General features: G+C 42.4%; 1 long non-coding RNA gene across 1 annotated transcript; it reads right to left on the reverse strand.

Annotated features, from left to right (window-relative positions):
• Positions 1-1806: 1806 nt before the first annotated feature.
• LOC115476665 lies at positions 1807-11987 on the reverse strand. Its single transcript, XR_003943213.1, has 3 exons — positions 11882-11987; positions 9672-9732; positions 1807-1892 (listed from the first exon to the last, which is right to left on the reverse strand). It is a non-coding gene; the product is annotated as an uncharacterized LOC115476665 (long non-coding RNA).
• Between the last annotated feature and the right edge of the window lie 1869 nt (positions 11988-13856).

Here is a 13856-nt window from a genome sequence, read left to right on the forward strand (position 1 = left end):
CTGGAGCACAGGCCTCTGGAGCAAAGCCCTATGCCATGCTGACTTTGCCTGGGCAGAGGTAGGGTAGAAGTGGCATTGGCAGAATACTCAGTGGGGGACCCTGATTAAAAGTTGCAAGAGGCTACCAGCACCCCTAGTTCCTTGTCTGCTTCATTTCCAGCTACTCAAGGGGTTTCTCCCTATTTTTATATCTTTAACCCCTCAGCCCAGTCATTGAAGAGACTATTATTAATTAGAAGGGGTGGAGCACAAACCATGGTTCCCTCCAGAACTAGGCTAATATTGACCCTAAGTCAGGACACGTAGAGGGGCATAATCGAATGGCACGCCCAAGTTTTCCTGAGGATGTCCTTGCAGGACGTCCCGGCGAAGGGGCAGAGAAACCCGTATTATCGAAACAAGATGGGTGGCCATCTTTTGTTTCGATAATACAGTCGGGGACGCCCAAATCTCCACATTTAGGTCGACCTTAGATATGGCAAAAATGGAAACCGAGGACGTCCATCTCAGAAACGACCAAATCCAAGCCCTTTGGTCATGGGAGGAGCCAGCATTCGTAGTGCACTGGTCCACCTCACATGCCAGGACACCAACCGGGCACCCTAGGGGGCACTGCAGTGAACTTCACAAATTGCTCCCAGGTGCATAGCTCCCTTACCTTGGGTGCTGAGCCCCCCAAACCCCCCCCCAAACCCCACTACCCACAACTGTACAACACTACCATAGCCCTAAGGGGTGAAAGGGGGCACCTACATGTGGGTACAGTGGGTTTCTGGTGGGTTTTGAAGAGTTCACATTTACCACCACAAGTGTAACAGGTAGGGGTGGATGGGCCTGGGTCCGCCTGCTTGAAGTGCACTGCACCCACTAAAACTGCTCCAGTGACCTGCATACTGCTGTCAGGGAGCTGAGTATGACATTTGAGGCTGGCATAGAGGCTGGCAAAAAATATTTTTAAAGTTTTTTTTAGGGTGGGAGGGGTTAGTGACCACTGGGGAAGTAAGGGGAGGTCATCCCCGATTCCCTCCGTGGTCATCTGGTCAGTTCGGGCACCTTTTTGAGGCTTGGTCGCAAGAAAAAATGGACCAGGTAAAGTCACCCAAGTGCTCGTCAGGGATGCCCTTCTTTTTTCCATTATGGGTCGAGGACACCCATGTGTTAAGCACGCCCCTTTGCTATGCTTCCGACACGCCCCCGGGAACTTTGGTCATCCCCGCGACGGAAAGCAGTTGGGGACGTCCAAAATCGGCTTTTCATTATGCCGATTTGGGCGACCCTGGGAGAAGGACGCCCATCTCCCGATTTGTGTTGAAAGATGGGCGCCCTTCTCTTTTGAAAATGAGCCCAAAAGCGTCACCATTGTGCTGTGGCAGGAGGCTCTTCCCCCACCTATATCACTCACTGCCCTAGACTGTGAGAGCTACCTCTAGAACCCCAGTCATGGAGGTGGGGAACAGGGGAATGAAGAGCTGGCCATTAAGCCAGATCTTCTTTGTGGCAGTGCACAGCTCTTTCTGGACCTAGAATGACTCTCTCTTTAGTCCTCGGGCTACTCTTAATTCGAGAAAACACAGATAATATATGAACCAAACTGTATTTGATAAAAAACATAATGATAAGAAAAACAGAGAGTATTTATTACATCACACCCTTGGCTTGTGAAAGAATGAACAGGTATTGCTGTAGATTCTACAGATAAAAACAACTTCTGAAAATCCAAATTAATAATAACTGAACTTTGCACCTAAGAAAGTTCAGGACAAGGTGTGGTTATAGCCTCACTTTTTTCTCCTTCTTCTTTTTTTCTTTCTTGTGTTTGTCTTCTTTATCATCTTTCTTCTTGTCTTTGTCCTTATCCTTGTGCTTATCATCATCATCATCTTTTCCAAAGACTGTTGAATGAAAGATGGGTGTAGTTAGGATGAAAATGAGTCAAACAGATGATTTTGCATTCATCCCAGTGGCGTAGCCAAGGGTGGGTCTGGATGGGCCCAGGCCCACCCATTTTGGGCACAGGCCCACCCAGTAGCAGCACACCTATGATTTGGCTGGCAGGGATCCCCAAGCCCCACCAGCCGAAAACTCCCAACAACTGTCCCTCCTGCATAACAGCCTTCCTTCTGATGTATTCCCACTATGTGGAAACAGGAAGTTGCATCAGAGGGAAGACTGTGGGGCCAACATGAGCAGTGTGTATTAGTTGCTGCTCGCTGCTGGTGAAAATCTGCTATTTAAAAGGTTTGCAGGGTAGGGGGGATGTTTAAGAGACTATATGGCATGCAGGCAAGAGAGTGAGAAACCAAATCACTTGTGGGACAGGGTGGAGTTCTGCCCACCCATCTTGGGCCCAGTCCCACCCAAATGTGGGTGTCTGGCTACGCCCCTGATTCATCCTACTCTGTACTCCACTCCCAATACTGGAGGTCAAGAGCAGCAGCAGCAACAACATATTTAAGAACATGACATTGTGTAGACAGCATTATATGATTATATTTTATCCATGTTTTGCTTTTAATAAAGATAGATAGATAGATAGATAGATAGATAGATAGATAGATAGATAGATAGATAGATAGATAGATAGATAGATACAATTAAAAAAAAAAAGATAATTGACTCAAACATGAAGCATCAGAATAGAGAGACAGCCTAGTATTTTGAAGAATAAAGAACACCATTGAGGTAACAAAGGGAGCAGGAACTTAACCTAAGTAATAATTGTGACATAATAAACCACTAAGAGATGGTCAACCAATCAGCTTGCTTCATTGCCTGACCTCCTCCTTGCCTTCTCTCTCTCAGTTGTTTGGGCTGAAATATGATCACAGCTCCACCAAGTCCAAACTTCTGCTTGCCTGCTGTATAGAGTAATCAATGGAAAGGTGAAAAAAGATACTAACTCCCAAATAAATAAACTACAGAAAAGGCCTCTGACATTTTTTGGTCCCTGTAATGGTGCCTTCAGCATTAAATACATCGTGGCTTACTTTCCCAATGGAAGATGACTTAACAGTATGAGATCTAGGTAAGAGGTGTGTAATATTATTTTTGTATTTAGTGCCCTATCCATAATGGATTTTCAGGATTTGGCAGGTGACCCAAGGGGATCCTGGCAGCAATATTTTTTTTTTGGGGGGGGGGGGGGGGGATCTTGATATAGATCCTTCCGCTCTCCTTGTGTTTATTTACCTTTTAAATATTTATCATCATCTCTTGCTTTCCTATGACAAACTGTAGTTCTTTTCTGTAAACTGCTTTGTTTGCCTTGGCCAAAAAGTGGAATAACACATCCTATCTAATAATTTGCACCTCCAACATTCTACATCTGGATGCTTGGGTTAGTAACATCCATTCCCACTCATTGCCCCGCCCTCGCATCAAAATGTAATGACGTCAGAGGGCGGAACAATGAGAGGGAAGGGAATACTGGAGGCAAAATGATGTCAGGAGAAGAGAATCGTGGGACATCGAGGGGAGGGAGGGAAGGGGAGGGCAGGGCAGAGGAGAATTGATGGACATGGATGGGATGGGAGGACAGTCATAGGTGTCCCATATAAGAGGCTTGGGGAGCCCAACCATGACCTTCCCCTGGCTGCTGCCCCCCCCCCCAACGCAGGGCTGCCTGGCGCAGCAGCGCTGCAGCCAGGCAGCTCTCGGACGGTCCCTCCGTTCCTTCCCGCCCTCAGCTCCCTGATCGACAGCCCTCCTCTCCATTCCTCCTCCCTTTCAGGCGCAGCGACGGCAGTGAAGAGGACAGCAGCAGGCTCGCCTCCAGCTTCTCCCTTCCCTTACACAGTGTCCCACCTTCTGCGATGATGCATTTCCTGTTTCCACGAGGGCGGGACACTGTGTGAGGGAAGGGAGAAGCTGTGTTATCCTCTTCACTGCCGTCACTGTGCCTGAAAGTAAAAGGGTTAAACGCGCGGGGGGGGGGGGGAAGGAACGGAGAGGAGGGCTGTCAGGGAGCTGAGGGAGGGCAGGGAGAATTGCTGACATGGATGGGAGGGCAGGGGGAGAGAAGAGATGGCTGGAATTAGAGAGAAGGGCAGGGGGAGAAGAGATTGCTAGACAGGACAGGAGGGGAGAGCAAGGGAGAGAGGAGAATTGCTGGACATGGATGGATGGAGGGAAGGGAGGGGAGAGAGCAAATTTGCTGGATATGGTTGGTGGCGATGGCAGGGGAGAATGGAGAGTTGCTGGACATGGATGGATGGAGGAGAGGGCAGGGGAGAGAGCAAATTTGCTGGATATGGATGGATGAAGGGGAGGGGAGAGAGGAGAATTGCTGGACTTGAATGGATAAATGAGGGCAGGGGAGAGAGGAAATTTGCTGGATATGGGTGGATGGAGGAGAGGGCAGGGGAGAATGGAGTTGCTGGACGGATGGATGGAGGGGAGGGAAGTCAGGAAGCAGATGCACATGGATGGAGGGGAGGGAAGAGAGGTGAAGTGCTGGACATGGATTGAGGAGAGGGAAGAGAGGAGAAATGCTGGACATGGATGGAGTCTGCGTACTCTTTATCTTTTAAAAAATACTATAAATAAAAATCACAAAAAAGAAAGATTAAAACAAAAAAAAAACCATAGATAAAACAATCCGTATCTCATACCCCTGGAGCATATTACTCATTATACACCCTTCCCAATTATTACTTATCATGACAGAACATTCCTCCTAACGGTTCCCTTAAAAACATAATCACCATTACATGATAACCTTGCTAGCGCCTGTGCCATTTGTGTGAGAAACGGGCCTTTTTTTACTAGTACTTAATAAACATAAGCATAAACACAGGTTCCGGAAGATAGGCATTATTAGTTCTTCCTGGAGTTTCTTGTTGCCAGTTTCCTAGAGTTTGCTGTTTGTTTCTCTGAATTGGTATCTTTTTGTTTGTTTGTTTGTTTGTTTGTTTGTTTTTTGTACTTCTGAGTATGATTTCACCTCTCCTTCTAAAATTGTTAACTGCAGTATCTGCCTCAAAGGGCAGAACCATTTCGCAGTATGAGGTCTTTAAAAGAAACAGACTATAACCACCACTATTTTCTATAAAATGATCATTTTGAAGAAATCCCTAAAGCAAATGGCTATAATATTCAAAACTTGCAGGAAAAGGTGATACTTTTTAAATGTAGTTTCCAAGCTGTGAATGCATGAAAACGCCTAAGCAGTCCAAACTGGAAGGAAAATGCCAGGCTGACACAACACAGTAAGCCTAGTCAGCATGGCAGGAGGGTCACAGATGTCTGAAGGTGCCAATACCTTGCATGACCATCACTCTTGTACTGCATGCACCAGCTCCAGTGAAGGAGTGGCCTAGTGGTTAGCGCACTGGTCTTGTATTCTAGAGATAGCTGGTTCAAATCCCACTGCTGTTCCTTGTGATCTTGGGCAAATCACTTAACCCTCCATTGCCTCAGGTACAAACTTAGATTGTGAGCCCTCCTGGGACAGAAAAATATCCAGTGTACCTGAATGTGACTCACCTTGAGCTACTACTGAAAAAGGTGTGAGCAAAATTAAAAAAGTATATACAGCTTGGCTCTTTGGCTTTAAACTGCACAATGAGAGAAAAGGGGATGGGATTTGATATACCACTTTATGTGATTACAATCAAATTACTTTGCACCAACTTTTCTTCCCACACCATGTGACAGTAGAGCTATGATGGTGATGATTGGGGAACAGCCTCCCAGGGGTGACTGATTTCAGTTTTTAGGGAAGTGCCAACCCTGGCTTTGCCCCTGATACAAAGCTAACTGACGTATCCCTGCAGATCTCTCCTCATGGTTTGTTTTATACTATTTATGTGATTATATTTATATTTAAATTGTTTGTATATATGTTGAGCTATTTTCATAGAAGTTACTTGACTCTCGAGACAGACACGTGTGGCGCCGAAATGCAGGACTGCGTCGTCACATCTTTAATGGTTCAATGTTGATTGACTATAAATAAACATCTTTGTATTTGAACTGCATTGGTCTACCCCCACTTTTTTTTAGGGGGGGGGGGTTCTGACCTCAAGAAAGATAGCCACAGTAGTTCATAGATTTTCTTGATTCTGGCATTATTTTAAATGCTTTAATTTGAGGATTTTTCATTTCAGAGAAGGCAGTGACTCTTAACCTGTTGGTAATAATTATTATTTGGGGCCCATCCCATCCACTCCTTGCCCTGCTCTTCTTACACAGATTTTCCTGCTGAGTCACCTCTTAGGTTAGGCAATCCTTCATTTCAGCTGGACTCCATCCAACTGTTCTAGCTCCAAGATCCTTAGCCTCTCACATACCTTGCAGCTTGCCCAGTTGTTTTAACTCAGTGGTTCTCAAACCTTTTTTTTTTTTCAGTTGGATCACACCTGACGGATGATGTTCACATACATGACCCTCATGGACCTTTGGTCCAATACAGTATAATAGCCTAATGGTCAATGCAGCGACTTGAAAACCAGGAGAACTAGGTTTAATTCTTACTGCAGCTCCTTGTGATTCCGGGCAAGTCACTTAACCCTCCATTGCCCCAGGTACAAAATAAGTACCTGTATATAATATGTAAACTGCTTTGATTATAACCACAGAAAGATGGTATGTCAAAACCTATCCCCTTTTCTTATGAACAGCAGCACTACAAATTTTACATGGGGTTCTAGAACACTAAGGGCCCTGTTTAGTATGCCGCACTGTAAGCGCGCAAACTTTTTAGCGTGTGCTAATACTAGAGACGCCCATAGGAATATAATGGGTGTCTCTATCGTTAGCATGCGCTAATTTTTAGTGCACGCTAAAACGTTTGCACTCCTACGGCTCGGCTTAGTAAACAGGGCCCTAAAATACTTAATACTGGTAAAACAGAACAAGTAAAACTGCTATACAGCTCAACACAGAAACTACATGCAAACATGCTATGCCACTGCACAGTAGAGTGGTGTACAGGTTACAACAAAATATGAAATGGAAAGGACCTCCATTAAAAAATAGGAAAGTTATGCACTCACACAGAAAGGGAGGAAAGAGGAGATAGGCAAGAATAAATGATACAAGAACCAAAAACGATCTCTAGCTAGCAGGTCCAATCAGACCCTCCAAAGCCAGCCCAAAAAGCCAGGTCTTTAAGGGGTGCTTTTACTAAGGTGCGCCGAAAAATGGGCTGAGCTAGTATAGGCGCGTGTTTTGGGCGTGTGCAGATCCATTTTTCAGCGTACCTGTAAAAAAGGCCTTTTTAAAATTTTTGCCAAAAATGGATGTGCAGCAAAATAAAAATTGGTGCATGTCCATTTTGGGTCTGAGACCTTACCACCAGCCATGAACTTAGCAGTAAGGTCTCATGCGTTAACTGTGCGGTAATCGTCTACGCACATAGAATGACGATTACTGCCCGGTTTCTGCCACACGCCAGAAAATAAAAATTAAATTACCGGAAGGGCCACACAGTAGCATAAGCCTCAAGAAGTAGCAACTGTCCATTGCCTGTAAAACACTGTGCTACAATGCATCTTCAGTTTGCTTCTTATTGAATTTCTCTGCAATGGGATTTCCATAAGCACATAAGTATTGCCATACTGGGAAAGACCAAAGATCTATCAAGCCCAGCATCCTGTTTCCAACAGTGGCCAAACCAGGTCACAAATAACTGGCAAGATCCCAAAAAAGTACAAAACATTTTATAATGCTTATCCCAGAAATAGTGGATTTTCCCCAAGTCCATTTAATAATGGTCTATGGACTTTTCCTTTAGGAAGTCGGCCAAACCTCTTTTAAACTCCGCTAAGCTAACCGCTTTTACCACATTCTCTGGCAACGAATTCCAGAGTTTAATTACACATTGAGTGAGGAAACATTTTCTCCAATTCATTTTACATTTACTACATTGTAGCTTCATCGCATGCCCCCTAGTCATAGTATCTTTGGAAAGCATAAACAGACGCTTCACATCTACCCATTCAACTCCACTCATTATTTTATAGACCTCTATCATATCTCCCCTCAGCTGCCTTTTCTCCAAGATGAAGAGCCCTAGCCGCTTTAGCCTTTCCTCATAGGGAACTCGTTCCACCCCCTTTATCATTTTTGTCACCCTTCTCTGCACCTTTTCTAATTCCACTATATCTTTTTTGAGATGCGGCGACCTGAATTGAACACAATATTCAAGGTGTGGTCTCACCACGGAGCAATACAAAGGCATTATAACATCCTCAATTTTGTTTTCCATTCCTTTTTCTAATAATACCTAACATTCTATTTAGTGAACAAATTATTTTCTAAATGTTTTGTAACTTAAAGAAAAAGACATTTTGCACTGTTTTTAATTCCTTTAAGTATTTTAAAAAGCCTTCCTAAATATAATTTCAATAGTTGATCTAAAAATATATTTTAAATAGGTGTATATTATTGTACATTGATTTACGATGAAGATTACGGTCTAGTTGCAGCTCTATTCTTGAGTTACAAAGGACAAGAAAGAGGCATATAAACCGCTTTTTTCCACATTTTATTGCAAATGCAATCTTAGTGCATAGCTTGAATGTAAAAACAGCTTTAGCTATGTAAGCACAGTTGAACTACATGCAGAAATGCATCATCACCTCAATTTTGTAAAATATGCAACTACAGCTCCGCTCTATCTTTTAGGTCATTTCACCTTTTCACAAAAAACTAGAGCTACAGGATCAACATCTCCATTTACTTTTCCTCTTTTAATGTGAGAGGACTTAGATTATTGGACACTTCTGGAAAAGACTCTTTTACTTACTACTTCAAGTTATTTTCAATTTCAGAAATTTATAAAAACCTGTTTATTCCAAAAATTTGTTTTCAATCTAAATAATTTGTATGGACTAGTGATTTTTATATGAGAATGTAAATTTTGTTAATTACTATTGTAACTTCCTGGATATGTCTAGCTTCTTGAGAATTGTGATCCAGTTAGAACCGCTAGTTATTAGTGGAATACAAGTTACATTGTTAATGTTAACGTTAGCTCTGAAAAATGTAGTTAAATGTTTTGCAGTAAAATCTCTAGATCAAGGTTTTCAGGATTTCCACAATGAATATGAATGAGAGCTATTTGCATACAATGGAGGCAGTACAAGCAAATGGCTCATGCATATTCATTGGGGAAATCCTGAAAACCCGACTAGATTGTGGCCCTCATGGACTGAGCTTGGACACCCCTGCTCTAGATGAACTGCCCCTTCTATTCTGTTAGTGGGCTTATTTGCATACAGTGCCTGACAGTGAAATAGCAGACTTTCCCAAAGTTCAGTGCTCTTTAATAACTAGTTGATGTGATGTTGAGCCTAAAGTGCACTAGCATATCTGGCTTGCAATTTAAAAACCTTAAACCAGTGTTTCTCAAACCTGTCCCGGGGCCACTCAGCCAGTCATGTTTTCAGGATATCCTTATTAAATATGCAGAAGATAGATGTGCATGCCATGGAAGCAGTATATGTAAATCTTTCTCATGAATATTAATTGTGGATATCCTGAACACCCAACCAGCTAGAGGATTCCCTAGGATGAGTTTGAGAATGACTGGTGCTGGTCTTCAGACTCTGTACCAAGTGCTAAGAAATCTTTGATCTGCTAGTGCTGCAAGTCTCAATTGCTAATATTGTTTTGGAGTTTGAGATAGGTGTTAGTGCAAAATGCAAACAAGAAAACAAATGTCTTACATTTCTTAATAGCAGACATCTTTAGACTTCTGTAGTGCTCTCTTTCAGCTGGATCGATCTGCTAAAGAAAAATATTAAATGGAAAATCAAAAAAGCAAACACAGAACAAATGAAAACATCTTGCTGCATTAGTTCATAAAGTCCATCAAGCCAGGTGTCCTGTCTCGAACAATGAACAGTGCAGGTCATTAGGAAGAACCAGGCAAGAACAGATCCATTTCTTGCAGCTCCTGCCTACTGGCTTCTCTAGGAAGTTGTCCAAATCTCTTTCAACCCAAACTATGTTAGATTCACCACATCCATAGGCAACAAGTTCCACAACTTGATTGTTCTTTGAATGAAAAATTAAAATTGCCTACTTGTTAGTTTTGTGGAATACCCCATGCTGGTAAGTTTGAAGGCATAAATATCCCATACCCTCTCTACCTATTCCATCCCACTCATATCCCCTCTCTTCTTCAAGTCCGTTTGCTCTTTCATCATTCCACCCCTTTTACGATTGTCATCATCTTTCTCTGTACTTCTCCTTGTTCCTTTTTCTCTTGGCGTTTTGCCAACGGAAACCACTAGCATCTTTACAGACTCCGGATCTAAGTTGTCAAAAGTTGCATGTTGTTTTGGAACCGTGATCTACCTTTGTATCACCAACATTACGAGACTCCTGAAGCAGGCGTTTTTAACGCCGAAACACAGGAGCTGTGTCGAGTCTATCATGTTTGTTCCAATAGAGATCATCCTTTGAACTTACATCTCCCTTGGTCTTTTGGAAGAGCCTATCTACCTTACTCCCTGGACTCTCTCGTGTTGACGCATGTAGGGATAGTGTGTCCCTCCCACCTTGTGTGGTTTTTTCCTCTCCTAGCTCCACCATGTCTTTTATGAGATGGCCTAACCAGAACTGCATGCACAGTGTGAAACAGAGGAGTTATAATAGCTGCACAAAATGAATTACAGAACAATTTATCAATCAAAGAGGTGGGTGCGCTCAAGTTTTGCCATAAACTCTACATATCTTTAAAACATTTCAATAAAAATGTTCAAGAAAATGAAATATAGGCAAAAATTAAGGAGCACTGAGAATAATTATCTCTATTACAAATAAAAGTGTTTAGCCAATTAAGCACTAGGAGTTTTCTTATTAATTTTCAGAGCATAAAGTTGCTATACTTTAATGCTAATCCCCTTAATATATTCTATTTGCAAATGTAGTGCATCTAACAAGGCATCATATCTCTAAAAGTTCAGCTGTTCAGTTTTATCTGACTATACAACCAGGTTTTGTCTGCTGTCAAATCAGGAGTGAAGAGCCTGAGAAATCTCAGAGTGCCCCTGCCACCTTGCACACCCCTGGAAACAAAGTCAGGTACCAAGGTCAATGTGCAAAAAATGTTCTTGTTAATTCCCAAGCAGCTCATTAATGCACATTACCTCCACCAGGAAATGAGTGATTGAGAATTACCCAAGAACATGGCTACATGAAGTTTTCACAAATTCGTAAGCTCCAAGGCGTATAGTGCTGCATATGCCTTGTACAACATCCAAATGGTTAGTATTTTGAAAGAAAGAAAGAAAGAAAGAAAGAAAGAAAGAAAGAAAGAAAGAAAGAAAGAAAGAGGCATTAAAAGGGTTTTAGCCTCATGTGAATGCCCTTGAAGCCAAAGTGATAAATTACTTTCAATATCTCTTCTTTTTCATTCAGTGTACTGTATATTCATATCATTATTATTTTGACTTAAGAATTCTTATTATTAACGTGTTCAGTTATTGCTGAAAGGAAGTGGAATACACATTTTTGTAGCTAATCATAGTAACCAATTGACATTCTGAGTCAATTACTATTCTATGTACTACTTGCAGAAGCTAACAACAACACAGGAGAGGCTGGAGCCTATACAATTTTAAAAAATGTATTCTAAAACATACAACATAAAATTAAAATCAGAGACTGAAGACAGCCATGTTTCGCCCACTGTAGGGCTGCATCATGTGCAAATCAGTAGTAGTTAGTTCTTTAGGGTAAAAACTAATATGTCAAAGTGATTCCAAAATTCCTGGTAGGAATAAATTCCATAAAAGCATTGAGTTTGCAAATTGGAAGAAATATTAAAAATTGCATCTATAAATGAAGACATAAATCCTTGAAAGATTACAACAAACTAACATTTGTAAAAATTGCTTTAGAGAATGAAAAGAAAGAGCAAGTTAGTTACCTGAAGGATGGCAAGAAACTGGAATGTAATTTGAACTTCTCAGAAATGGGTGTAACGACTTTAGTACCTTTATAACCTCCTCCCCCAACTTGTAGCTCCAGAGCAGAAAAACTGGTTCCACAAAGAGAGCCAGATTTCATTTTAAGGTAGAAAACAGACCTATTGCTGACTATTCCCCAGCCTATCCATTCATTATAAACCAGCTAGAAAGACGTGACCTCAAAAGGGTGGGAATGCCTGTCTTCAACCAGCAACACACTGTAAAATGCATCTGGGTCCTTGTGTACTGTAGTTCTCAGCTAGCAGAGATATGAACAGTATTCACACTCAAATTAACATCTCTATTGCAACAATACATCTGAAAACACATCATATTTTTAATTATTCTTCCCCGAAGACTAAATTTAAGGTTTAGAGGTGTGGTGGCCATGTTAGTCCACTTTTAAAGGTAATCAATAGAAATAAAACAAAATAAAACATGGATATCTCCCTGTCCCTCATGCACCCAGACACTTCCTGACTCTCACCTATCCACCCCCATCCTGTTTCTCTGTCACTGGAATGCTTTGATGTTTCAGTTATATATACTGTCATCTACCAACATTTGCTTATTTCCAATCTGATGAAGACGGGCAACCTTCGAAAGCTAATCAAGAAATGTATTAAGTTATGTCCAATAAAAAAGGTATCATCTTATTTTCTTTTCCATGTTTTATTTTGTTTTATTTCTATTGATTAAGTACATAAGTACATAAGTAGTGCCATACTGGGAAAGACCAAAGGTCCATCTAGCCCAGCATCCTGTCACCGACAGTGGCCAATCCAGGTCAAGGGCACCTGGCACGCTCCCCAAACGTAAAAACATTCCAGACAAGTTATACCTAAAAATGCGGAATTTTTCCAAGTCCATTTAATAGCGGTCTATGGACTTGTCCTTTAGGAATCTATCTAACCCCTTTTTAAACTCCGTCAAGCTAACCGCCCGACCCACGTTCTCCGGCAACGAATTCCAGAGTCTAATTACACGTTGGGTGAAGAAAAATTTTCTCCGATTCGTTTTAAATTTACCACACTGTAGCTTCAACTCATGCCCTCTAGTCCTAGTATTTTTGGATAGCGTGAACAGTCGCTTCACATCCACCCGATCCATTCCACTCATTATTTTATACACTTCTATCATATCTCCCCTCAGCCGTCTCTTCTCCAAGCTGAAAAGCCCTAGCCTTCTCAGCCTCTCTTCATAGGAAAGTCGTCCCATCCCCACTATCATTTTCGTCGCCCTTCGCTGTACCTTTTCCAATTCTACTATATCTTTTTTGAGATACGGAGACCAGTACTGAACACAATACTCCAGGTGCGGTCGCACCATGGAGCGATACAACGGCATTATAACATCCGCACACCTGGACTCCATACCCTTCCTAATAACACCCAACATTCTATTCGCTTTCCTAGCCGCAGCAGCACACTGAGCAGAAGGTTTCAGCGTATCATCGACGACGACACCCAGATCCCTTTCTTGATCCGTAACTCCTAACGCGGAACCTTGCAAGACGTAGCTATAATTCGGGTTCCTCTTACCCACATGCATCACTTTGCACTTGTCAACATTGAACTTCATCTGCCACTTGCACGCCCATTCTCCCAGTCTCGCAAGGTCCTCCTGTAATCGTTCACCTTTAAGGTTTAGAGGAGAATCATGATTGAAGAGGGAGATATGTACCCCTACAAACACACACCTCCCCGGGCTCTAGTTCTGTTCCCCCTCACATCCCCAGCCCTCTAAAATTATACAACTATCATTGGCATCAATTCCTTATCAACTCTCTCTCTCTCTCTCTCTCTCTCTCTCTCTCTCTCTCTCTCTCACACACACTGGCACCCATGGCCAGTACAGCTACCAGTGTGTCTCCCACTACTTCCAAAGCACACTGACCTCTACTCACACTGCCCCAATAATACCATCTGGCCAGCG

Source organism: Microcaecilia unicolor, chromosome 8 (assembly GCF_901765095.1).
Source record: "Microcaecilia unicolor chromosome 8, aMicUni1.1, whole genome shotgun sequence".
NCBI lineage: Eukaryota > Metazoa > Chordata > Amphibia > Gymnophiona > Siphonopidae > Microcaecilia > Microcaecilia unicolor.